This window comes from Amblyomma americanum, chromosome 10, assembly GCF_052857255.1.
Source record: "Amblyomma americanum isolate KBUSLIRL-KWMA chromosome 10, ASM5285725v1, whole genome shotgun sequence".
NCBI classification, from domain to species: Eukaryota; Metazoa; Arthropoda; class Arachnida; order Ixodida; family Ixodidae; genus Amblyomma; species Amblyomma americanum.
In genome coordinates this window covers 25,408,876-25,433,824 of record NC_135506.1, presented here as the reverse complement: position 1 = coordinate 25,433,824, position 24,949 = coordinate 25,408,876, and the positions used below count along the sequence as shown (strand labels likewise).

The 24,949-nt window shown below is 47.7% G+C and overlaps 1 protein-coding gene across 1 annotated transcript in view; it reads right to left on the bottom strand.

The window, feature by feature from the left end:
* Positions 1 to 24,949, bottom strand: part of LOC144107648 (uncharacterized) — a 361,279-nt gene that overhangs the window by 178,589 nt on the left and 157,741 nt on the right. Inside the window, exon 3 of the mRNA XM_077640746.1 lies at positions 17,831 to 17,878. The gene's annotated coding sequence lies outside the window, so the exon portion shown is untranslated. The remainder of the gene's footprint in view (positions 1 to 17,830; positions 17,879 to 24,949) is intronic.

The following is a 24,949-nucleotide window of genomic DNA, read 5'->3' as shown; positions in this document are numbered from 1 at the left end:
AGTCAAGGAACCTAGAAGTTCTGGGATACTGAAAGCACCGAATTTCGATACATGGTCCTACGGGGTGTTCCACAATTGCCGCGGACGAAGACCACTAGAAGAACCAGCGGCTGGCGTCTACTGGTCCAGGGCCCAACTAAAAACCGAGCAAAAAAAAAAAACTCCAAGACTGCAGTGCGGGCTGATTGGTAATTCGCACTCCGCCAGTAAAGCAAAGAAACACGAAGACCAGAGGACCAACAAGCACTTGCAAAGTCCTGTCCTATGGTCCTCGCCTCTCTTTCCGATCTCTCCCCAGTTATAATGAAAAAGTCCCATTGACCGCCGTATTCCCGGCTACAACCAATGGACGGCGCATGTGCCAGTCACAAGGCGGTATCTCACATGCGTTCACTGTAGCCATCCCATGCTCCGGTCACTACTGTATATCGCTCCGTGGAACTTCAGCAAGACTGCGCGGTTTTAGCCGGACGAAGCATGCGGCGAAAAAGCTCCTTGAATTCATTCACGAGGTACCGACGTCAGCACAGTAATCCGAGTCACGCACGCTCTCCAGCGTGGCAATGTGAAGACTGCCTTGATAGGTTGCTACCAGAGTAGGCCGTATCGACGCGCACTTTCTGCTAAAGCGCAAAGTCACGGACAATTAGTCAAAGCCTTCACCGAATGCACAAAACCAGACCACTTCGCTACATCCGCTAACCCGTTATAACAAAGTTCAAGGGGCCCGGCAATTGCTTCATTATAGCCGTAACTTCGTTATAGCCCATGCTGACCCAGCATCGAAGGGGAACCATCATTTCTTCGTTATAAGCCGTTTCGTTATAACGAGGTTCGACCGCGCTTCTTTTGACCCACCACGGTGCCTCAGTGGATACACAAACAACACAGGTAATCGGCCTAATATTGGATATGTATTGGCAAACGCCGGCCCACAAAGAGCCAATGTAGAACCATCCAATTCCAAAGTTGGGCCGATTACCTGTGCTGCTTGGGTAGCGTATCCGACTGCTTATCCAACTGTTTCGAGGTGGTATTCTGGTATTGGAGGCCTCTTTTCGATTGAAGCGAAGTGTGCTCTGCAATGTCACCCCCCCCCCAATTAAAGAACCACAGGTGACCTAAATTAATACGGAGCCCTCCACTACGGCGTCCCTCATCATATATCCCATGTGCCGCTCACCCCACACACCATACCATATACTTCTTTTGAATTTTATAGCCGCTGTCAGAATCTACAGGAAACGAGCCATACATACGACAAGACATCACCTAACGAATTCTTTGGGTTTCTGGCTGGTCACAGCAAGTCGGTGTGCTCTGCTGGTAGAAGAAAAAGCTGTCCAACGCATGCGACGCGAGAAATGTAAGCCGATGTGAGACCGACAAAGCAACACAAAACTAAACTACGACAAAATACCTCGAAAAATTTGTTCCAAGCGCTGCTATACAGCACCCATGGCAGGTGTGGAGAAGACCGTATATACAATTCCGAAGTTCGTTAATTAAAAAGCTCAGAGCATGCAGGCGTGCGGCGAGCGCATTAAAACAAAAGCGCCGATCAGACCGGCTTGTGATGAGATTGAAGCAAACTGAAAGGCTATGACGGTACTCGAACTAGTTTGAAAATGACGCTGCACCACCGAAGCCGTTTATGCAGTGACAGATAACGTGATAAAAATATATGTAAAAAAAAACGCGCTGGCAAGTGGTGGCAGTCAGAATGAAATGTAGGAAAAATAAAACAGTGCATAACCTATAACTACCCAGGAAATGCCAAAAAGTGGACATTTCCTGAAACAAAAGAAAATGTGCAGGAGTTTCCAGCACTTTAATAGAGCGCTCCGCGCGACTTTCTCCATCCCACAAGCACCATCGTACAGCTAAGGAGAAGCTACAAAGCGCGCCGGCCAATTAACGACCCGATAAGCAAAAGCTCTCCGCTGGATAACGTGCCGCGATTGGTCGGTACTAACACGCTGGCCTATAGCAATAGGCAAGGCTCGAGCCAGTTGCGGCAGCAAATCGTCACAATCATCATCATCGCCATCAGATAAATCACGTCCACTGCAGGACAAAGGCTTCTACCGTCTCTCCAATTAATCCGGTCCTCTGTCAGCTTCGGCCATCTCATCCCCGCAAACCTCCTAATCTAATCAATCAGTCCGACTCTCCTAGCATCACAGGTAATCGGCCCAATATTGGATACATATTGGCAAATACTGGTCCTATAAAGGGCCAGTGTGAAACTATCTTTTACCAATGTTGGGCCAATTACCTGTACTGCTTGGGTCCCCGCCGCCTCCTGCTACACTTGCCTTCTCTTGGAGTCCAGTCCATTACCCTCTAAGGACCACCGGCTAACTTGTTTTCATATTACATGTCCTGCCTAAACGCAATTGTTTGTGATATCGACTAGGATATCATTAGCCCACGTTTGTTCCCCCCCCCTCCCGCTCTGCTCTCTTGCCGCCTCTCAACCTTATATCCCCCCCCCCCCGTTTTTTTAATTTTTAATCATTCGTTCAAGTTACGTAAAACAATCCTATATGTGGCGTTTCGAAAAGGCAAAATTCTTTCGCGGTTTTTTTCCTTACCTTATACCCCAATCATTTTCCTTTGCAGCAAATACTTCTGTGAACTTAGTCCAAGCTAAAATAAGCGCGCCTCTATACAGCGTTCGCACCACTGCACGCTTTTAGTTCACGCCAAGAGTAGACGCAAAACAGGAGAAAAAAAAACCTCGAGTAACAGCCAGAAAGCGACAAGAAAACAATAAAAGGCAAAGCAACAAAAAAGCACGGCGTTCAAATTATTCCGCAGTCCCTCCGTAGGTAGCGATAAAGCACTGCTGGGTCCAGCTTCCTCATCGCTGCCAGCAGTGTTACTAACGCGAGCGATGAGAGAAAAACAAAACAAAACACACAAACGAACGGCGAAAATGATTTCTCGCGGGGGTTAGGGCACGTTCATTAATAATATTGCCCAAGCAAATTGGAGCCCCCTCTCGGGCGACCCCCGCTCGCGCTCGGTGAGTGAGCGAAGGAAGAAAAAGTTCGCGTGGGTTTCGAGCGGTGATTAAAAGTCCTCGGCAAGTTCCGCCGGCCGCGTGACCACGGCCAAATTAGTAGGCTTATCTCTCTCGAAACGGAGTACACGCGCGCCACTCGTCGAGCACCCACGGTAAGTATATAAGTTTCTCCTTTCTACCGAAGGGCGAGGTGTTTTCTTGTTGCTGTTTTCTTTTTTGTAGCGGTAGCTACATTACGCTAGCACTTCAAGCCTTCAGCGTGGCACCCCTTGAGCTGCGTGGCGGCGCTGTGTCTGGTCACGTGATTGGCCACGTAGTGCGGAGCAGCAACCGGCGCCGCGGCGCGGCGCGCCGACGAAACTGAATAAGTTTAGGATAAGTGAAGTCTAAAGAGATCCCCTCCGTACTTATTCTGAACGTATACGTTTAAAGGTCAATCGTCACTGCTTGATACGGGTGACTGGTTTACAAGTACGCATTACTTGCCAGGTGGAGGCGTTCCCATAATAAAACGCAGAACACACGATACATCCACGTACACTCGAAAAAAAAAAGCGCCTGAAAAATGCCGCTCACTCCGGGCAAGGCCGTAGTCTCCACAGAGGTACGTTTGACAGAAGAAAAGATCGCATCTGCAGCGACCGCTGTAGCTTTAGCTTGTCGAGGGGAAAAAATCTAAAAAGAAGCATTACACACGCAAAGTGTCGCGGACGCATTGCCTTCCTATAGATATTTCTTTTTGTCTATTCATAGTCTATAGACTGTCTATAGAGACAAGTTTATTAAAAGTGGATGGCCATAAATCTATCGATTGTCTACACTGTCTAGAAGATTTGTATTGCCTATAGATTGTTTTCTAGGATCTGTCTAAAGAGAGTCTATAGACTTTATAGAAAGACGTCTATGGACAGTCTATAGACTGTCTAAAGAATTTTTTGTAAGGGGAAGAAGCATTCACGCAGCTTTGAGCGCCCCAATGTCGCGGCCAGTTCGCTCGCACGCAGCGCACTATAAAAAAAAAAGTCGTGCTACCGTCGATTATGCGTTACGGTGCTGCTAGGCCTAAATATAGGTTAGCCAATGTGGATGCTGTGCGTGTATTTGTCACGGTAGCCACTCACGGTCGTAGCTGCAGCCCCACTGGTTGTCTCGGATTGGTTGCGGTGCCCGACACGGTGAGGTCGCTGGTTCGACAACCCTTACTTTTTCAAGCATTAAATGCTCCTAGCCCTGATTCGTGGCACTAGCTTTCGAACATTATGCCCAAACCAGTACCGACGTGCGGCCGTCTTCATTGGCTTCAGGGAGGGTCGCAAAGACGTTGACGGGTAACGTCATTAATATACCGGGTGTCTCACGGAAGACAGCAATTTTTCCTGAGTAGGATTTTTGAGGTAAAAATATGGCTTTTGAGGCATGGTACTGCCAGGGTTTGCGGACACCAGAAAACCCGTGAACCATCTTAACTAGCAAGCTGGTTAGCAAATTTTTAATATTAACTTTTTAATTATTATAGTTAGGCGCCTGGTTTCAATTGGAGATTTGTAGCCGGTCGTTAGTAACCGCCATATCAATTTTTGGAATTTCGAAGACGCGATTGCTATAGGCGCTGTGGCCCAACAAATTGTGCCTACACCGTGTCAAAATACATACGCAGTTGAACAGCATGCAGGCCAAGTAATCCTCCGCCCCCCCCCCCCCACCCCCCCCCATGCATGTAACTAGTCGAATACCCAAAATTTGTCGAAGATGAATACGATGACGGAGCAAAGCAAAGCGGTACGAAACGAGTCTGTTTTCAGTTCAATTCAAACAAAGCATCCACATCCTTAATTTTAGCTCATGCTTTTAAAAGTTGCGTTTGGACGCTGCCAAAACGGTGACAGCATTCGATTTGGTTTGGTTTATGGGGGTTTGACTTCCCGAAGCGACACAAGCTATGAGGGACACCGTAGTGAAGGGCTCCGGAAATTTCGACTACCTGGGGTTCCTTGACATGCACTGACATCGCACAGCACGCGGGCCTCTAGAATTTCGCCTCCATCGAAATTCGACCGCCGCGGCCGGTATTGAACCCGCGTCTTTCGGGTCAGCAGCCGAGCGCCATAACCACTCAGCCACCGCGGCGGCTGAGAGCGTTCGAAGCGTCCTGTACAGCCGCGAGAAATTTTGAGATGGAACTCAGTTTATCCGCTGAGTTTGAAAATGAGTATCTGATATTATACGCCAACAGGAATACTGGTTATAAAACAGAAAAAAAACTGCCCTTGTAAAACATAATTATAAAGAAATCAATAAATGGATCTCAATCTTTGTTCCCTCTCAAGCTGCTAACAACTGTACGGCCGGAAGCGCACGGAAATGGTTATATCCTTCAGCCAAGAAATGCATAGCCAAGACGCTAAGGCACCCGTGTGCTGTGCGATGTCAGTGCACGTTAAAGATCCCCAGGTGGTCGAAATTATCCCAGAGCCCTCCACTACGGCACCACTTTTTTTCTTTCACTGCTTCCTTTATCCCTTCCCTTACGGCTCGGTTCGGGTGTCCGCCGATATGTGAGGCAGATACGGCGCCGTTTCCTTTTCCCAAAAACCAATTATTATTATTATTATTATTATTATTATTATTATTATTATTATTATTATTATTATTATTATTATTATTATTATTATTATTGTCTCTGTTGACGCTTGAAGATCCGTAGCGGTACACTATAAACGGAAAGGACTAGAAAGGGAGTAAGCTCGACTCCGCCGCAGAGGGAGTGCGCTAAAAGGGTAAAAGGGAGAGTGCTCCTCTGCCGCACTCCCTTTTAGGGGCAGGGTATCCTGGCCGTGTTCCAGGGTAAATTACGACCAAGAAATTAACGGAATGCTTACTCTTGGAAACGGAGGTATATTCCCACTGCAAAACAGAATTTGTCGCAGTTAGTAATGGGAACAGCCTTTTAAACGCGGCACCGTAGGTTCTGAGGTTAGAAAACAGAGAAGATTGAGTTTGGTTACAATCTTCATAACTGCTAGAAGTTCACATGTTTGAAAGAGGGAATTTGTTTCCGCTGCTAACCGAAAGTATTCCGCATTTTTAGCGATGAAAATCCACCCCATGACGTGGGCAGCATTCATTAAAACGGATGCTTGGGCGAGTTGGTAAGTCATTTTAAAACAGAACAGCGCGCACTTTGACAGGGACTACGAGGAAGACACGACACAGACGATGCATGACGTGGGCAGCATACCGTGCCCCGTAAAAGGAGTGCACCAGAGGTCACCTTGCTCCCTTTTTACTCCTTCCGCGTTGATAGTGCAATTTAGGCGCAAATTATTCCGGAGCCCTCCACTACGGACCTATTCATTCCTATCTTCTTTCACTCCCTCCTTTATCCCTTCCCTTACGGCGCGGTTCAGGTGTCCAACGATATATGAGACAGATACTGCGCCATTTCCATTCCACCAAAAACCAATTATTATTATTATTATTATTATTATTATTATTATTATTATTATTATTATTATTATTATTATTATTATTTAGTACAGTTCTTTTGCGACCTACTGAATGGCGTTGCTTGGCCGGAAGCGGCCTCGGATCGCCCATAATGGAACATTTCGCACCATCGCTCATATTGAACGATTCTAATAGGCTCGGTAAGGAAGAGAAACTACTTTAGTAAGAACAAAAAGAAAGCACGGACTCTTCCATCGGCACACTGAAACATTACTTGAACCTTGCAAATAAAAAATGGTCTATAGAATATCTAGAGACTTCTTATAGACTCTACTGCCTTCCTATAGATATTTATTTATGTCTATTAATAGTCTATAGACTTTCTATAGACAAACGTCTACGTTAAGTGTATGGCCATAAAACTATGGATTGTTTATAGACCTGTCCATACGTTTATACTGCCTATAGGCTGTTCTGTAGGGTTTGTCTATAGAGAGTCTATAGACATTAGAGACAGAACTCTATGGACATTCTACAGACTGTCTAAAGGAATTTTGGTAAGGGTTATATCACAAACTAATGCCTCAATCTTCGACAGCAGGGCAAGAAGAAATACGCGCGGAGCTAGCTTAGGTTCATAAAGGAAAGGTCTCTGGACATACAATAATAGTAGGCACTTTGGCACTTCGACACAGATACAGAACCCTGATGCCGAAGATACCGAACCATTTAATCTCTCTGAATCGCCCCATTCATGTGGGAGCGAGTGGCTCCAAGCTGTCCGCTGCGCCTTTGACGAGGCCTAAATGTCACCTTCCATGCGTCCCCCGCACGATGCTCTGTCAAACTCTCTGCTAACGTGCGCCCTTCCGTGCACATACGGCGAACACGACTAAGACCTTGCGTCACGTGACTGTCGTCAAACAAACGCTGAGTAGCACAGCAGCAGTGCCACGCCTTATCATTGTGCGCCATCGAGTACCGGTGGAAGATAAACAAAGATAAACATTGTCGCAACGGAAGTCAGACCCTCTTACGGCAGAACGACAGATAAGCGCCACTACATCTCTCCTTGTTTACTCTATGCAGGACCGACATCGCAGGTACGGATGCACTGAAGGTTAAACCTCGCAGAAACTACGCTCACGTAATGGAGAAAAGCAGGCCGCGTCTAAAGAGCTGTGTTTTAAAGCGCCGCGTGACGATCAGCCGCAGCCGTGGCCTAGTGGGTTGGGCGCCCGTCTCGGCTGCGGGAGGTGGTCGGTTCGAAACCCACCGCCGGACACCCACCGGTAAAAGTGGGTACAAGCGTCCCCCGGCCTGGCGCCCGGCTTTCATTAGGGGTGTACGCTTGGAAGAAGCTCCACAAACCCCGCTGCGCCCTCCGGGGCAAAAGCAGTTTCGAAGACAATCAGCCTGCAAAGGTGGTTCGTGAGTAAGTTGAGAGGTCGCAACGAGTGTTGCGAGTTGGGTGAAGTTTAAATGAGTCCGCTCTACGAGAGTGCACTGGTCTGGGCGTTTGCCTCGGCTGCGGGAGGTGGTTGGTTCGAAACCCACCGCCGAACACCCACCGGTAGAAATGGGTACAAGCCACCCCCGGGCCGGCGCACGGCTTCTTCAGGGGTGTGCGCTTGGAGGAGGCTCCGCAAACCCCGCTGCGCCCCTTCGGGGGCAAACTGAGATGACCCGAGATAAGCATTTACGGCTCATTATCCCCTCTTTTTGGTGGGGCGCCAAAACAAACTATAGGCTGCACTGCATTCCACACGCTGTCTCATATCTAGACAAGGGTCAGCGAGACGCCGTGTTCTTAAAGGGCTTCCCGCTATAAGCACATATTTAGAGACACGGTTGAGGCTTTGTCGAGAGCCTATACGCCGCATTCCATCTTAACACGCGATCTTATCATACGAGGTGTTCGTACGAGCAGTCGAAGGCTATACACCGACTTGGTTCCCGCACGCTCTCGCGTGCTCGCGAAAACCTCGCGGAGTGATCCATGGACGGCGCAAACAAACTCTTTTCTTATCGGATTCGCGGATACAATATCAGCTCCTCGAGATCTCTGGTTCGAAGGTAAATGTTCCGAGGCTTCCTTCTTTTTTTGTTGTTGTTGTTGTTTTAATTTATGAACCTCCCGCCGTCGCAAAAGGAGGCAATACGATAGGGGTTTCAAAAGTGAAAGACTGCAAGGGTCAAGATCTTCAGGTCGTTTGCCAAGCGGCCTCTCTTTCGTGTTGCTGGAGACGAAGCATTAACGTAGGCCTCGCGGCCAGATGCCTCTTTTCGTAGTTAACGCGAAGGCCGTATACGGGCTGGGGTCGTGAACGCGGGGGTCGCGGCAGCTTGGCTGCTCCGATAACGCCGGCCGCATCTCAATGGACGCGACGCGCTTTAGATTTCAACGAACCTTACACAACGCCCCCTACAGACCGGCTTCGGTTAATCGGGACACGCCGTTTGCCATGACTGCAGGCGGCAGATTAATACCGCTCGCGTCATTAGGACGATCTAAAGAGGCTCGAGGAGGGCTCCCCTTAGACCCCGGAACGAAATTGGAAAAGGCCGAGAAATAAGATGAGATTAATGCCTCGGAGCGAAAAGGGACCGCGCTCATGTTTAAAACATGAGAGAAAATGAAATAGCTTTATCGCTGCGTAGCCACTTAGAGTCGATTTCCATAACTGAGGCCCTTCTCGACATTGCGCCGTATAGAAAAAGAAATTATATATATATATATATATATATATATATATATATATATATATATATATATATATATATATATATATATATATATATATATATATATATATATATATATACATGGCAGCGAAGAGCGAGAACCGAGCCAAAATATTTCTCGTCGCGTTCCGCTGGACGGTCGGTCTAGATTTTCGAAGTAATAATAATAATAATAAGTGGTTTTTTGGGGAAAGCAAATGGAGACCCCGCGTTTCGACCGCCCGTCACTTTTCTCACATTTCTTCCTCGCTCGAAGATTCGTGGAGCAACCATCCGACCGCCGCGCACGCCATCTATTTGGAAATCCGAATCACTTAATTAGACCCCCCCCCCATTTTTTTTTCTTTAAGCGTGACACAGTTGGCTGCAATTAAAAAAGAAGGTTCGGCCGTTGAGGCTTCGTGCAGCTTAACCTCCTCCCAGAAATGCAATCTCCATTTTTCTATCTACATCTATTCCTCTGTCTCCCTTCCCTCCCATTTTCTTCTCACCTCCCTCTGTTCCCGATTCTGTCCCTATTATCCTTTCTCTCCTTTTTGGTTCTCTCATTTCTTCCCTCCCTCTATCCCTACATCACTTTATCTGTCTTTACCTTTATCTATGTCTATCTTCCTGGATCTCTTTCGCTTTTCTACCTCTATTTCTCTATCTTTACATCTGCCTTTACCTCTATTTCTCCCTTAATTTCTTGCCTTTCTCATCTTAACTCTCCCCTCTTTCCCCTCTACTTCTCCCCATTCGTCCCTATATATCTGCGCTCTTTCTTCAGCTGACTATTTCCCACGTCTCTTTCTCTTCTTTTCTCTCTCTCTCCTCCCATCGAAACCAGTAGTCTTGAGGAACCAACCAACGCCATGAGGCGGAACAATAGAAGCGCTCGACCGGCTGGAAGAAAACCGAGCTGCTGCTCACGGCGGCAATCTGAGGGACTGGCAGAGGAGGAGGAGACGAAGGAGGAGGAGGAGGAGAGGGGGGATGGGAAGAGCAGCGGAGGCGGACGGCGGCGGGGACTCGGGAATTTCGCGACTCCTCGCTCCGCTTCACCCCTGGAAAGCGGTGGTGATCGATCACGGAGGCGCCGCCGCGGAGCACTCAGAGGTGCTGGCCGCGCGCTCAACAGCCGGAGAGGGGGAGAGAAGGAGCGGCTTAGAGAGAGCGGTCTCCCACCGCCGCTGGTGCTGCTGCTGGCAAAGGCTCCCCCCCCCCCCCCCCGAGGAGGTGTGCTGCAGCACATTTGGCGTGCAGCGGCTTTTGGACGGCTTTAGTGGTGCAGCGGTAGAAGAGCGTTGTACGTACTAAAAGAGTTTTCAATTTGCAATGTCTCGAGCATCACGAACGATAAAGGCAGTAAAAAAGCGAATAATCTTGGTCGAAACTTGCACAAGCTGATTAGTTGCTCGCAGCACTGCAGGAATAGCATATATCAACAGATTTAAGAAAGTAAGATCAAAAGTCCCATCTGAAAAGTCACTCGCCGCGAGTTCTGCCTTGAACGATTAATAACTGGACGCCCCACTCCAGTTGTAGCCAACACAGTGCTGTGTGCGAGTGTTTTGATTCCTCCAACATGAACTAATCACGCGCACAACCTGGACACATTTCTTATTGTGTAAATAGTTTGTATAAATTACTTCTCCCCCTATCCTCTCTTGATCTCCCCTCACCTCTTTTATTCCATTTCTTCATTCTGCCTGCTATCCTTTATTTTCGCTGCCCCAGCTCAGGTGCTTCAGTATCGATGGCAGATGCCGGGGCTAGCAAAAATCTTTTCCTTCCTTTTTACTATTATTTTAATTTAAAAAAAATACTACCACCACCAAAAAAAAAAAAGCCAACCAAACCGAAAGGCGAAACAACCTAAAGTTTCAATGCTTGCACTGCTTCATTGCTAGGTGGTGCAATAATTTTCAATGTTCAGATTTAACAAAGTAAGATAAATGTCCCAGCTGAAGTCACTCGCCGAAACAGCTAACCAAACCGAAAGGCAAAACAACCTAAAATTTCGATGCTTGTACTGCTGCACTGCTAGGTGGTGTAACAATTTTTAATTTACTATTAATTTATTTTATATACCTTAAAAACGAGTGCGCACTTTTAACCGCGTTCTTAAACGTTCAGAAACGATTACAATTCGGTAACATTAATCGTGCAGTAATTACATTACAACGCTAGCTGTTACTGGCTCGTTCCTCAAAATGTGGCGTCGGCGGCAGCGTCCACACCGCAAACCGCCGGTTGCCCGCCGGTTTAATCAATGCTCGCCTCCCACCTACGATCCTAGAACCGCCGCATATGAAGAGGATGCCTCATATGCTAACACCGTAGGCCGCCGCGGCCTAGTGGTGGCAGCGTTACCTACTCTTAGCTATTTCCTCAGTTTTGAGCCGTTGGCAATGGCGTCCGCAAGCCCACCACTGGGCACCCATGGGTAAAACTGGACCTTTGGGCACCCACCCGTAAAAATGCAGTCAGCACAACGCGGTTTGAAAGTTGTCGTTTTCCTTTCGACCAAAAAAAAACCAAATATATTTGCCTGATGAAATGGCCACACCCAGTCCAATAAAACTGACGGAGCAGGATAGAAGAACCAAGCGGGCAGCTAAACTCGTGCACTTCTATCAGCTTCCTCAGAAAAAATTAACAGCGTTCGAGAAATTTAATTTAAGCCGCTCATCTGGGATTAAATTCCTTTCGTGGTTAACCAGTTAAGCCTCCAGTTTGTTCAAGATTTCCTTCTTTCCGCGCACCATAAACGACTGGGACTCATTAATCGAACGTTATCAACCCCCTGAAAACTAACCTTTCTACGTTAACGATTTTCCAGGTTAGTATATTATGTTGCTCATATATTACTGTATTGATACATTTTCCCGCTATGATATTTCTCGAAAATAATGTATTTTTGCTGCTGTGATTTTAAATTGTATTCATGTGTTCTTTCTGCCTGGACCTAACCATGGTTTGCAGTATGCACTTAAATAATTAAAATAATTGATCACATGCAAATGGAGCAAGACTGCACTATTTGGACATGATCCAGACTATACGACGCGTCCTTGAAACCAGCACACAGAGGTCCGGCGATCCCGGTTTCTTGAGCAAACATTTACTCTTTGCCCCTTCGGGCGACCTTGATGTGCATCACTTTGAGGCTTGTGGCTACGGTGCAATTCAAATATAAAAATAAAACAGCTGGTGGAGACCTTTCCTGGTGTGAAAAAAAACGGTGTGACGAAATCTAACCGTCACGGCGGCAGTGTATCACAGTGGGAGAGTCAGGAAACACGCGAGGCAAGCATTTGAAAGAGTACTAGGGGATGTCAAGATAGATCCGAAAATCCTTGCGGTGGACACGCGGCGTTTAATTTAGCAAACGAAGGGAACGCATACAGTGCGGCACGCCTAGACAGATATGCGTAACGCTATCCGGCCTAGTGCTCCTGTTGCCAACCGTAAGTACTCCGCATTTTGGGGGGGGTGAAAATATACCCCAGGACCAGCGAAATACGTCCAAACTCGCTTAGGGAGGACAACTGCCGACTCCCATCTGGGTTTATCCGCGTTTAAAGTAGACAGATCGGTCAACGATGAAATAGGGTGCTCGGACAATAGAGGACACCCTGGCAGCTGCGTGCAAATTATGAGTTTCGCGCAGGATCGCATAGAACCTTACGTAAACTTAACTATGCGAGTCAAGGGCCGTGTGGATAGTCGGTAGCACGGGGTACCTTGGGACATTTTCAAACCCGAAGCCTGTTACAACCCCCCCCCCCCCCCCCCCAAACAGCACGTCCATCATGCCTCGTTTTAGCATATACCTGAATACAGAATTATGGCTGAAAACAAAAAAGTGTCTATATATAATATAATTGGTTTTTGGGGAAAGGAAATGGCGCAGTATCTGTCTCATATATCGTTGAACACCTGAACCGCGCCGTAAGGGAAGGGATAAAAGAGGGCATGAAAGAAGAAAGGAAGAAGGAGGTGCCGTAGTGGAGGGCTCCGGAATAATTTCTGGAGCCCTGGACTGAGGACAACCGACCGTTCTGCAAGAAGATGGACGAAGCCATCTGAACACCGCAGAAGACCAGCGAATCTAGAGCTCAATAAATTTTTTCACTCACTCACTCTGCAAACTGTTGTTCGGCCGCCTGGTAACAGCAATTCAGACACATCTCTTGAAATTCTTTCAACGCTTTCTTAGGTAATTGCGTGACAAAAAAAAAGGGAGGAAGGCAAAGAAGTTACTGCAAGCATTGCTTCACTGTAAAGTTCCTTCTTTTACTTCTTTCTATTCCCTCGCTTTACGCCTACACTTTTGTTTACTTTTGAGATGAAATAATAATTAATAATTGGTTTTTTGGGGAAAGGAAATGACGCAGTATCTGTCTCATATATCGGCGGACACCTGAACCGCGCCGTAAGGGAAGGGATAAAGGAGGGAGCGAAAGAAGAGAGGAACAAATAGGTCCGTAGTGGAGGGCTCCGGAATAATTTCGACCACCTGGGGATCTTTAACGTGCACTGACATCGCACAGCACACGGGCGCCTTAGCGTTTTCCCTCCGTAAAAACGCAGCCGCCGCGGTCGGGTTCGAGCCCGGGAACTCCGGATCAGTAGTCGAGCGCCCTAACCACTGAGCCATCGCGGCGGGTTTTGAGATGAGCAGGAATCAGCGTCTGACGAGACTGAATATACGACAATCCCGGCGGTATGTCCGCCGCTGCTAAGCGACAGGTCATATCGGCGCAAGCGCGTTTTTTTCCTCCTCAACCGCGACAAGCCCAGGCACGCCGATCGACCGAAAAATCTCCACTCGAACAGCAGGCACCCCTTGCGCAGCGCCGCCGCTTTACGTAACGCATTCGAATCTCGACGCGCGCGCCTCTCGTCTTCGCGACTCGTCGGGCGGTGATTGCGCAATGCGCGAAAGGCAATCGAGCGTCGGGCACCCGTCCTTCTTCTTCCACTGATTGTTTTCTTCTTCACTCTTTCTCTTCTGTCCGCGCCTCCGGCTTTGTCTTATTTCGAGGACCCTTTCTTTCTTTCTTTCTTTCTTTCTTTCTTTCTTCCTTTCTTTCTTTCTTTCTTTCCTTTTTTTCGTTCCTTCTTTCTTTCTTTCTTTCTAGTCCTTCGCATTTTCAATGCGGCTTTTCGCTGTTCAGAGACGACGTATATGTCTGCGTACCATCTCGACCGTCGAGCAAAAGCCATTCATACATGTTTGCTTACCTTCTGCAACGTCTCTAATTCCGTGCACCTCAGTGGAGGCTACCGCAGATGTGGCTCGTACGCGAAACAAGCATGCGAAACAGAGTTGCTGTGAGCTCGTCGGACCCCGCCTGAGTTTATGATGTACACCCTTCCTTCATAGCGGTATTAATAAACTCAAGTCATGCGGCCTAAATGAGATTGGAGACCAGAGAGTACTCGATGCGGTCCCACGTACAGTCACCTTTTATGGCGATCACCTTTTAAAGAATTGCGCAGCATTAGGAGACGCCCTGGGCAGTCTTCCAAGTCGGTTGCTTCGTTTAAGTCAATTTGCTCTTCCTAACCGCCAAATAACTTCCAAGTTTACCGCACATAACGAGGAAATTATTTGTACTCTTTATTTAAATCTTCATTCCGCCGCGTATTGATTTAACTAAGTATGCGTCTTCATAAGAAGCTCTTGATGATGGTGACTGGTTACCAGGAAATGAAAGGCGCGGTAACTATCTTAGTTCTCGGCAGTCATGTTTCGGAAGACGCGAAGCACAGAGCTTGAAGGAAAGCCAGAGAAAAATTAGGAAGAGGCTAAAGCTTCGCCTTAAGAGTAGATGCGACAGCGCTTTCTCCTCCTTTTCCCCCTCTCTTTAATCCTTCTCTTTCTCATTTCTCACCGATTACTAATCCATAATCATATTGCGGATCATGGTCATCGATTACAATCACAATTATCGATCACATTACCGATTACCAATTACCAGGTGGTGGCCGGTGATGCGTCCTCGCCTCAGTCTCGTCCGTATTCCTGCGCTGCCTTCTACACAACATGCAACACCAGCTAACCTAAATTTAGTTGCGTATTTTATTCTCTCAAATGATGCGTTAGACATTAGAATGCATGGATCACTGCCTATTATTCGCCTACGACAACTAAATAATTGATAATTCAATTTCTCCTATCGTGCTGTTCCGGCTTAGGTTTCATCAACCGAGCGATGGTTTGGTTTTGGTTTGGTTTGGGGGGATTTAACGTCCCAAAGCGACTAAGGCTCTGAGAGGTGCCGTAGTGAAGGGCTCCGGAAACTTCGGCCACCTGGGGTTCTTTAACGTGCCCTGACATCGCACAGCACACGGGCCTCTAGAATTTCGCCTCCATCGAAATTCAACCGCCGCGGCCGGGCGATGGGTGTAACGTGCATTTCATACTTAGGTCAGGTAAGGCTCGAAAAAAACTTTCAGTTTAAAATCTGATATGTAATTTTAATACACTACGACACTTAAATCAGCCTGCTTCCAGAGCTGGAATTACAAAAAACGACGTATCAGCGGTTATGTTTTTTCGTGCTTCGCGTGACCTAAGTATGAACTACATGTCAGAGCCACCATCCGGTTGATGAAACCTATACCGAAACAGAATCAAGAAGAAATTCAATTATAAATTATTCAGTGGTCGTAGGCGAACACCATGCGGCGATCTGCTTATTCTGATGTCTAACGCAACATTTAAACGAAGAAAGCACGCGAACAAAAATTTTGTGTCTGTAGTTTTTTTTTTCAACTTCACAAACAACCCGCTAAAAGCATCTGCCACAAAGAAACATACTGTTGAACGCTTACCACTGATGCTAAACAGCTGTGATCGTTAATTTATCGGCACGAGTAGGCCTCTGCAAGTCCAGAGAGCACTGAGCTCATAATGACCTTTATGATTTTCGCGGTAACGCCACGGAGCCAGCCAGCCCCAACTCCCGTATGATGCCGCACGTACAGCGCTACAACAGGTTTCAATCCTGCGCGTCTGTAGGTGCGGGAGGCGCCCTACGAGGCATTGACCCCTTCAGAGGCATTACAGCTGATGACGACGACGATGATGATGATGTGGAGGAACTTTCAGCGTCAACTGGCAACAGTGTTCTGCAAAGGCTGTAACGAAGGGTGAAGTGCGATGCAACGTCTCACTCTAGAGGTCTCTAACCTGACAGGTTTCGAAACTCCCTGTAGGTGCTGTCCTAGACGTTTCCGATATCCGGCACACGTACACGCCACCTGTGAGCGAATTATAAACCGACGCTGATCCCTACGGACTCACCCGACGGTAGTAACCGACAGATTTCCAGAAGTTCTTCCTAACCACTGGTTACGCCTCGCTACACAGACCCTCGATAGTTAGGCCAAATACACTGCACATTTTTTTTTTCTTACAAATCAGCAACTGCAGTGAATTTAGAGACGATATCGATATCATTAAGAATTTTTTTTCTTGACTATTTACGCAAGGCAGCCGAAGGCCTCGCCGAGTAGTCGCCATATAGCAAGCACTTAGTACTTACAGCGATTCGCTCCAACGAAGTCTGCACATTTACAGCTATCTCGGAATTCAACCTTTTCTGCGGTTCTAGCAGCTGAGATGCGCGTTCGAGCGAAAGGCCACTGGCCGTGTTTTTTTATTTTTTATTTTTTATGTGCGTGCATTGAGCTCTTGACCTGAAAACACCGCAAGCAGACATCTTATGCGACAGCGCTCTGCAAAGAACAAGAGCAGCAACATTCCTCAGGCGACCTTCAGCTTTCTGGTTATGTGAAGTAATTCTTAGCCTTACTTGTAAGTAAATATGCCAAGACGTAGTAGTAATAGTTGTGGCTGCCTGATGACAAAGAATAGAAGCTAGATGAATGGTTTCGGGAATCCCAAATGAACGATGGGCATCTGAAATATCTGGAAGTCCGTTATAAAAACAGGACGGAGGTAAGACGGCGCGATCCGACATGCGCCATGCATATCGCCATTTGTATCGTGCAAATAACTCATAAGCAAAGCAGTTAGGTGAGGCGGTAGCGGTCGGGTGATACGCCACAACGGTAATTGCCCGCCCTGGTGGCTCAATAGCTACGGCGCATGTGTGCTAGTGCTCCCAAGGTCGCAGGTTCGAATCTCGGCCACATTACGCTGGAGTCGAAATGCGAGACAACGCGTCAGCACACGTTAAAGAACACCAGGTAGTCGTAATTATTCCGGGTCCCCACCAGTATGCCGTTCCTCAAAGTCAAGACGTTATTTAGCCACACATAACGTAACCGAAGGTAACACGATATAACATAACAACGTAACATACAACCATATAACATAACGTAAAAAACGCAAAACTTCGTAGCAAGACACTAGCTAAGACCACATAGCATAACATAACATGATACAAAGTAATGTAAAAAAACATGGCACGGCTCGGCATGATATAACATGGTCAAGAAGCGGCGAGATATAGTAAAGAAATGTTTGTGTAGTCCGCACTGACCACTGCTGCGCAATCAAAACGTAATTAAAGTTCCGGAAACGGGCAGCACAAACACTGCTACCATCGAAATAAAACAAAACTCAAGGAAAATATCGCCCCTTACCACGGCTTCAGTGAGCCCAGTCCGTCGCGGAGGCATCTCAGGGCGAGCCTGCGAAAACAGAAAATAAACAAACAAATGTAAAGAAACAAGCCACACCGTGAAACGAACACTCAAGTCTGGTAAAACTTAACAGGTACAGTGTAACTTAACGATGCCGGTTTCTTTCACCGTGTGTGTGTGTGTGTGTGTGTGTGTGTGTGTGTGTGTGTGTGTGTGTGTGTGTGTGTGTGTGTGTGTGTGTGTGTGTGTGTGTGTGTGTGTGTGTGTGTGTGTGTGTGTGTGTGTGTGTGTGTGTGTGCGTGCGTGCGTGTGTGTGTGTGTGTGTGTGTGTGTGCGTGCGTGCGTGCGTGCGTGCGTGCGTGTGTGTGTGTGTGTGTGTGTGTGTGTGTGTGTGTGTGTGTGTGTGTGTGTGTGCGTGCGTGCGTGCGTGCGTGCGTGCGTGCGTGCGTGCGTGTGCGTGTGTGTGTGTGTGTGTGTGTGTGTGTGTGTGTGTGTGTGTGTGTGTGTGTGTGTGTGTGTGTGTGTGTGTGTGTGTTGTGTGTGTGTGTGTGTGTGTGTGTGTGTGTGTGTGTGTGTGTGTGTGTGTGTGTGTGTGTGTGTGTGTGTGTGTGTGTGTGTGTGTGTGTGTGTGTGTGTGTGTGTATATATATATAGCTCCTTGGTAAACACACACACAAAGTGTGCATAATAGGTGAAGCCACTCGCGGCCCGACAAGTGCCGTTTCAAAGGAAACGCGAAGGTCGGCGAAAGTCAGCGGCAAACGCTAAGCAATTAGACGAACAGCGATAACATTGCTGAAGCACCCTTAACGCGCACACGCGAACTGAAAGGAACGCGGGGTCGCGTACAAACATTTTCCACTGGTTAACAACGACAGCGCTCAATGAAAACGTTAACGTGTAGTTGCGACCCACTATGCGACATTTCCTCACGGCTATGTTCAGACGACAGACCCACATCGACCTGTGATGTAAGCAGGACTCGGTCACGTGGTGCTGCTGTCGCCGGTTAGAGTAACAGCTATGGGTATACGACCCACAGGAGTGCTTGGAACAATAATAATAATTGGTTTTGGGGGGAAAGGAAATGGCGCAGTATCTGTCTCATATACTTTGGACACCTGAACCGCGCCGTAAGGGAAGGGATAAAAGAGGGAGTGAAAGAAGAAAGGAAGAATAGGTGCCGTAGTGGAGGGCTCCGGCATAAGTTCGACCGCCTGGGGATCTTCAACGTGCACTGACATCGCACAGCACACGGGCGCCTTAGCGTTTTTCCTCCATAAAAACGCAGCCGCCGCGGTCGGGTTCGAACCCGGGAACTCCGGATCAGTAGTCGAGCGCCCTAACCATGCACTGAGCCACCGCGGCGGGGCAGTGCTTGGAAACGAAAGTTTTAGTTTTCAGATTTCACAATGCGCCGATACTGCCGAGTGATTTTAAGTGGAGAATGAAAAAGTATGTAACCTCATACAGAAGTTGGTTCATGTTTAAAACTTCGCGCTAAACGTGAGTTATGATGCTGGACATCACTCTTCGCAAGTGTCTCAATCAGCTGGGTGCTTTTCCGAGCCGAACAAGCTTCTCACAAAGTCCGGCATGCTACCGCGTGCACTATACATTTCCTCACAAATACATAAAGCCGTTCAAACTGGACAGCCTCTAGATAGTTGTATGGAAGACAGTTCTCAAGCCATATGATAAGCAAACCGCGAAAAGCAGTAGCAGACGAGGGCGCAGACGAAGACGCAGACGAAGATGCAGACGCAGACGACGGCGCCCCCTACGTTTTTAAACATAGCGTTGGGCTGTTCAGGTGTAACGACCCTCGAGTCCAACTACCTCAACGATTTCCCAAACACGAAACCTAATGGTTAAAACGCCAGCCGATGTACCATACTGATATGCTCAGGAAGCTTGTCTATATAGCGCAGGGGCGGTGAGCTGCGGAATCAATAAAGCGGGAGTCTATTATTCGCATCTGCTCCGTTGCGGGCCCGGCGATAATACCGGCAACGCTCGGGCGTGAACTTTTCCTCAGAATTCTCCAGGCAAACGAATTTAACAGATTCGATTTCTTTGCACCGCAAACCATCGCCCTATAGTTTTCTAGAGAAGCCCGCTGACGTCTGTGCAAGCGGCACAGTACAAAATTACTCGCCGGTGTCGAGCAAAATGCAGTTCGTGAGTTCTAAGACCCCGTTCCTACGATGATGATGATGATGCAGACGTAGCTGCAGCGACTTAAATGAATTCAGAATGACCATTAAGAAAAGTTAACCTTCCTTCCTTGATACTGATGTATAATTGGAATATTTATTTACTGATTGGAAATTTATTATTGTTTCTAAGCTCTTGAAGCCACGACGGCATAATTCTAGGAATATTTATTTACTGATTGGTATTTTATTATTGTTTCTAAGCTCTTGAACCCACGACCGCACAATTCTAGGAATATTTATTTAATGATTGGTAATTTATTATTGTTTCTAAGCTCTTGAAGCCACAACGGCACAAGTCTAGTCTTTAAAAAAGTTAACTTTCCACCCAGTTACTTTCTCCATTCCACAAAGTTGTGCGACGGCTTAGCCTCCCAAAAAATGGTAGGGTTTTAACGTAATTAAACCGAGTAGGACATTCTAGCGAATTTAGGCCAAAACATGCAACCGCATGTGTTGGTTGCAACGCGTGTCGGTTGCAACATGTTTTGGCTGCAACCGCATGCAAGACCTTATCGTCACCCGCTATCGGGGGAGGGGGGGGGGGGGGGGGAGCGATTCCGCGCGTTATCAGAGCAAAAGCGCGGGGCCTCCGCCGCCGGCTCTCCGTCCGATGTTGAGGCTTCACACACACGTCGGGTTTTTCAGCGCTGATCGTGAAGTGTAGTGCTTTCGCACCAAAAAGTAACGCAATTGCTCTGAATATTAAAGCAATGACGTCACGGAGCGCTGGCGATTGGGCCCTCGACCCAGCGTCACTTGCGACTGCTCTCTGAACGCTGCCCAACGCCCGCAGCGCATCGGGGCGACCACTCCAGAGCTCGATATAGTACGCGAGTCTATTTGCGCACGGCCATGAAAACACGAAAAAACCCGCGATAAGCGAGCTTTACCGGAACGTTATGGGAAGGTCGTCGTAGGGGGGCGAGATGAAGAGATAAAGGGCGAACAAAAAGAAAGAAAATTGCGAAACAAACACGCCTACTAACCATGTTTTTTTTTTTTCACATCCACGTGCCCTCCAGAAATAACCCGCCGGCGCGGACGACGCCCTATTAATTACGCGCGCGGTCTTTCAAAAACGACTTTCCGTTTAGAGACCCCGGTCGCCGTTCATATTTAATCTCATTAGGAGAACTCCGACGTTGGCGCCAGCGCTGAAAAGCGCGAGACGCCGTAGGAACGCAGAGAGAACGAGCCCTCCAGGGCTATACTCGCCGAGTTTTTTTATTTATTTATTTAATCTCTCCAAACAGAACGGTGGAAATTCACTCTAACTGCTGGAAACCTACCGCGTGCTACCCAACAAGGACGAAAGGCGCGTAGCAAACGACAGAATAAAAGGAACAAAACCAGGTTGCAAAAAAAAAAAAATCGAATGTATCGCGAGCAGCATGTGAGGAGCACTTCAGGGCTCTGAGCGAACTAAGTGCTTGACCCCCCCCCCCCCCCCCCTTCATTTCTTTATCCCGCTTTGCCGTCGTGAGCCCTACACATCCATGCGGCACTTTTGAAAGCGGCGACGAGCTTTCATCTCGGCAATGTGCGCGACGTAATGCCGTATAGTGCGCTGCACTCCGTTCCGCTCCAACGTCTGCATTTTTCCACTGCAGTTATTCATCCTAAAGTTTTGCCGTACGCCTTCCCTCTATCACTCCATCTCTCTCGCTGCTGTATTTTTTCGTTAGCTTCATTTTCTTTTTTCTTCTTTCAAATTTCCATCATGGCGACAGGCGCGAGTGCTAAGTGCTCGCCTTGCCACCGAGGCGACGGATCTTGGGAGGCCCGCTGGCAAGTCTGCAGGCGGCCGCCATACTTACTTTTAGCACTTCGGCACCTTCTAGCCGTGAGGCCATAAGCGACAGTCGGCTTAGAGATGGAGGTTTAAGTCGGACATCCACAGCTCGTTAACATCGCTGCGGACATGGCGCCGAAGCTAGTGCGAATAATGAACGTATCCTAAATTATGCGTCGGTGCATCTATATTCGATGTAACCATACTTATCATATCAATAACAACAGATGAACCTAGTTATAACGAAGTTGAAAGATCCCGGTGATTACTTCGTTATAGCCGTAGCTTCGCTGTAACCCGTGTTGACCGAGCTCCCAAGGGGAATCGTCATTCCTTTGTTATAGCCATTATTTCGTTATAAACAGTTGTTATAACGAGGTTCAGCTGTACATCCATGCTTTCGGGACACCTATATGTCCTCGTCTCCATATGAGAGCGTGGAGGAAACAAAGACGTTTGTAGCCCATGAGAACACAAGGTTTTTACTCAAGAACGAAAACTGAATCGAGTTGCCCTCACTGTGCCTTTAGCATTCCAAGTGCTACAGTCTCCTCGGTATTGGCAACTATTTTTATTTTTTTACGAAAGTGACGAAATGACGAGTAGAGTGTAGCGAATATTCTCTGGAAAAACAAAATTAAATACATAAAACAAAATCGCAAATTCAGTGTTCTTTGTCGCACTCTTGTTGCCTGTCTTACGCTTGTTCTCCGCACCATCATGTAGTGGCTCGCCTTTCTGAATTTTGCACTGAGTAAGTGAAAGGTGCATAGTTTCGTATTAAATGGAGTGAGCTCAAGCTTGTGGCAGCTAGCGCAAGTCAACGAGTGCATGCACAGTTGTCCACGTAGCTCTTGCCTTGCGTCGGTTAGTTCAGCGCTGGTTAATAAACATAGAGAGAGAGAGAGAGAGAGAGAGAGAGAGAGAGAGAGATTTCGTGCTGACGCTATGCAAAGCGGTACACGGCGGGACAAAAACTGAAGGGTACGACGCGATACCTTAAGGGTATGATGCGATGACGCTAATAGGTTTCCTTCAGCGGCCTGGGGTCCTCTTTGCGTACGACTTGGCAGACACGGACACTGTTCTTTCACCGTCACACAATTCTTAACCTAGCCCTACGAGTAAGTCCTTGTCTTTCATAGAGGCAACGGGGAGTCCTCATACCCTTAACGGCGCAGTGGTGCAGCGGTTAAGCAATGCGCCACTGTCCCGGCAGGTGGCTATTTCGAACACAGCCCCCGGTGGGACTTGTGAGATCCAAGCAACCTCTCGCGACCGATCATTAATTTAAGCGCCACCTGCCACGGTGGGAAGGTCGTGTTGACGTTACAAGGTCACGTGACCAGACGAGGACCGGTGGGCCAGCTGCTCTTTCGCTCACAACGCCGCCGCCGCCGACAACGACGACGCCGGATTTTCTGCAGAGCGGGAACCTTAACGCTATCGCGTTAGAATGGTCCAGCTAACAAGCAGCCCAACGACCCGTCCTTATCGCGCCGTATTCCTTCAAGGAATGAGACAGCTGTCAGCTCGCTCTTACTTGCCCCTCCTTGAAACTCGATAAAAATGTTCGCTGCAAATTAAGTTTCGTTCTTCGACTACAAGCGCCCCCTCGTAAGACGGAAAATAACTCCGCCCTTAGTCTAAACACAATAGCCCCCCCCCCCCAACCCAGAATTTTTCTCTCGCTGCCTAAAAGTCAAGCTCCGTTAACAAAACAATCACCCAAGTCAAAGCCCAAAACAACAAAGACAGCACCAAAGAGAGCAGCTAAGCCTAAGATAAGGACTGAGCCACCTGAAGCGCGAAATTCATGCCAGCCAGCATGGGCATCCGCTCGCACAACCCTTAAGAAATTTTTAGACAGTCTATAGACTCTCTATAAATTTCTGTCTGTCAACTCTATAGACTCTCTATAGACAACTCCTAGAGAACAGTCTATAGGCAATACAAACCCTATAGATAATCTATAGACAATCTATAGAGTTATGGCCATACACATTTAGTAGACTTCGGTCTATAGACAGTATATAGACTATGAAGAGACACAAAGCAATATCTGCAGTAAGGCAGTAGAGTCTATAAGAACTATATAGACTGTCTATAGACCATTTTTGTAAGGGAAACAGCAAAAGCTCATAATTTTCGGCCCGTGCACGCGTGGGGCAGGCAATTCACAACAAGCATGCCACGTTGTTCCTCGTTCGTGTTCTTTAAGGCGTCCTTCGATGTAAAGTGGGGAGAGAAAAAAAAAAGACGAACGGAGAATAACGTGCGAGTCGGAAAGCTTTCCAAAGGGCCACAACGCAACGAACTAACTGCGCGCCGTAAAGGCAGCATCCGGCAACTCGTGCCATCCGTCCAGACACTTGTGTGCAGCCAAGCCGGACAAATGGAAACGTGCGACGCCATGCCCGCCCTTTTCGCGCAAAATAAAAAAAAAACTGTAATCCGATCCTTCATAAAAATGTTCTATAGACTTTCTATAGACATCTTGAGGACTCTACTGGCTTCTTATAGATATGTTCTTTTGTCTATATACTATATATACAATAGCATAAATATACTGTCTATAGGTTTGGTTTATGGGGGTTTAACGTCCCAAAGCGGCTCAGGCTAGGAGGGACGCCTTAGTGAAGGGCTCCGGAAATTTCGACCACCTGGGGTTCTTTAACGTGCACTGGCATCGCACAGCACACGGGCCTCTAGAATTTCGCCTCCATCGAAATTCGACGGCCGCGGTTGGGATCGAACCCGCGGCTTTCGGGCCAGCAGCCGAGCGCCATAACCACTCAGCCACCGTGGCGGCATACTGTCTATAGGCAAGTCTAACAAAAGTGTATGGCCATAAAGCTATAGATTGTCCACATGCTGTCTATAGGCCATCTAAAGAAAATTTTGGAAGGGATATACCTAAACAGAGTTCCCAGAAACATGAGCGGAGTAACAATGATTCAAGTAACTCGCTAAAAACATCGACAGCTGCGCAATGCCAAGCGCCTCTGAACAGCGACGCGTGTAAAGTCTGAGATGGGAGACTATAGGCCGTCCTAGAGGTCACCTTACTAGCTAGACTGAGACTAGTCTGTCGGCTATAGACAACGC